We start from the raw sequence: 3,187 nt of genomic DNA on the forward strand, positions 1-3,187 counted from the left end.
AGAACCTCACGTTTTTCACTTGGAAAATGTATTAGGCGATTCTGTACAGATTCCCATTCCTCCACTTGTAGCTTAAGGCCCAAGAGAGCCCCAAGTGTTCTTAATGCTAAAGGCAAACCGCCAGACAGCTCCACAATTTCTTTGCCAATAATTCCTAGTTCTGGATATGAATTCAGGTCTTGATCTCCAAAAGCAAATTTTGTAAACAATGACCAACAATTTGTATTCGATAATTCTCTCATAATGTGAGCACTTTCAGTGCCCACCATTGATGCAACAGATTGTATGCGTGTGGTAACAATAACACAACTTCCCTTAGCAGCTCCTTTAAAGGGAGATAGTAAGAGCTCCCAATCGTGGTAAGTCTCAGCCCAAACATCATCAAGAACAAGTAAAAATTTCTTTCCCTCGACGCCCTCTTGCAATCTAACTTGAAGCAAATTGAGATCCTTGAGATCACAAGATTGCATAGTGAACGACTCAAAAATTGCCTTTGTCACCATGAACATGTCAAAATGATCTGAAACATGAGCCCAGGCCTTCAATTCAAAATGTTCTCTAACTCTATCATCATTGTAAATGAGCCGAGCAAGAGCAGTCTTGCCTATCCCAACCTCACCCACAATTGGAATCAGAGACAACTCTTCACCACTCGCATCATCTGACAGTAACAGTTCAAAAATTGCTTCTTTATCATTATCCCTCCCGAATACTTCAGAGTCATCAACAGAAGGAGATGTGGGCATGCTGGGGGACTGTTTCATCTCATTTTGTATTCCTTTCTTCAAACTGAGCTCATCTCTTCGCTTGGCTAAGGATTTTAGCTTGGCAAGGATCTGCCCCATCTTTTTTTCTATCCCCTTTTTGTGGCTCTTAACCCACTTGCCTAATAAATGAATGCCCCCAACTGGACTAATCTCGCCATGAGATTCTGCATCAAACTCATGTTGCTGAGCTTCAGTGGAGATCTCATCTAAGAGATCCTCAATATGATAGACAACATCTTGAAGCTCATCCCGCCATGCTTTTAACTTCTTGGCTCTTGCCCTGCTTCCCCTCAGCATTATTAAGCACCAAAGTAACAGACTGCAACCTTGTCATAATCCATTGTCGACTTCATGAATTAGGAGGAAGTCAATGATTTCTTTGGAAGCCAAACTGTCCAACAGCACCTGAATTGCCTCTCCCATCAACGAGTCAGCCATGCTGCCAACTTTTAGTGAAAGAAAGACAGGGAAAGACAAATAGAGAAACAAGAAAGAGATCGATCAAGCAGAAGAATGACAAAGCTAATAACAAGTTAACAAAGTGGCTTGAACTCACAGCTGATTGGTGGTAAATACTAGAAATCAAATCTAGTTATTGGCTTTTAACAAGTCAATGGGATAGGCTGGTTGAGTATTCTTTTATGTTTTCTTCACCTGTATATATCTCAAGATAATTTCTTAGTACAGTAAGCAAAGAGATTATTCATGATAATATTCCCATTGTTGTTTTTTATGATGGTATACCAGTTGTTATCATTTTCTGGCCGATGGTTTTGAACGTTATCTGCTATTACAATACTATAACATTTCATCTTTCCTGAAAACGAGTTTCCTTTGTAGAGAGGATTTAGCTTTTGAAAGCTTTTGCAGCAAGTATCAATCAAGATGGAAGAAAGCTCATGACTAGTAAACAATGTGCCGTGGAGCCACAGGTAACTAGCGATAACTACTAGAAATCTTATATATTAATTGCATCCTTATTTTGTTTTCTTTACTATTGTTTCTTTGTGATAGCTAGCAAATTTCTTGAGTATAAAAAGAAGAAGAAGACAAACCTTTATTGTGCTGATAAAGGAATATTCCATGATCATGAATCAATCGTTATTTTCAATGATGGTATACCAATTCTTGTTATTTTCTGGCTGCTGGTTCTGAAAAATTGGTCGTTATTACAATACCTTAACATTCCATCCTTCCTTAATGCCAAGAGGCTCAAGCTCGTTATAGGTCCTACCAGTACCAATAGAATAAGTCATAATTTTACTTGTAGTGCAAATATTACAACAATAGGACTAACTACTGTATATTCGCTATATTGGGTTAATTGTAACACAATTCTTATAGTTAAGATGTAGTTGCTATAGGTTTTTTGCTATGGGCTTAGGTCATCAACAATAACCATATTAATTTTTTTTTGTTGTGGACTTGGGTCATCAATATGCTCTGAGCCCCTTGAACTCTTCTAATCTAAAATCTTCCACATGATCAGAGTTCGTGACTTCAAGGGCCATGCTGAAGGTTTGAGACCATAGAAATTGTATTGTGATAATGCTATGTGGCTTTAGCTTTGCTTGCCAAATAAGAACTTCGTCTTTGGATTCGCATTTTGTACTCAAAAGTTGTGGTAAAATAGAGGTTTTTGACCTTTCTATGGCAGCACACACAAAAGATTTTTGAAACCTCTCAAACTTCTGTTTAGGTCAATTATAATGTGGCCTTGTATAGTTTATCATGTATGTCACGGATTCTGAAGTCATTAAATAGTCAATTAATTATTTTTTTTCTTTGAGCTGCTTCTTGGACAATTGGTCTTGTGCTTGAAATTGAAATATTACAACTCAAACAAGGTTAAAAAGGCATGGAATTTGCGAACACTAAGCTTAACAAGGAGTGTCTGGTAAGATGTTTACAGTCAAGTCATGCAATTTGCACTCAATTTACATTAGCTATCACTAGTTTCAGGTTAGGAGTAGGAAAATATATATATATATATATATATATATGCTTTCTTGAGAAACAAGTAGAAAATATATGTAGGTGTTGAAGTCTCAGTCACTTTATCATAAGCAATGTTGCAACTAGTTAAAATCATAAGATTGATTAAAGTAATATTACTTTCACATGAACATACAATTACACTATTTTTTTATCATATAGTAATAGTAATGGTATTACTGGTCATAGCAGGCCACATTAATATTTGTGAAATTTTGTGGCCCTAATTTATGATGGCTAAAATCTCTAATAATAATAATAATAAAAAAAAAGGTCAAGCCCAAAAAAGAAAAATATAAACCCCTCACACGAAACAAAACTAATTGGGCATGTCTAGGTTGGTTCCAAACTTTCACAGGTCGGCGTGTCTAGGTTGCCCATTGTTGCTTAGTCTTTGTTGGGCCTGCGGGGAGTTTGATTTCTCT

Source organism: Quercus robur, chromosome 4, assembly GCF_932294415.1.
Source record: "Quercus robur chromosome 4, dhQueRobu3.1, whole genome shotgun sequence".
NCBI lineage: Eukaryota > Viridiplantae > Streptophyta > Magnoliopsida > Fagales > Fagaceae > Quercus > Quercus robur.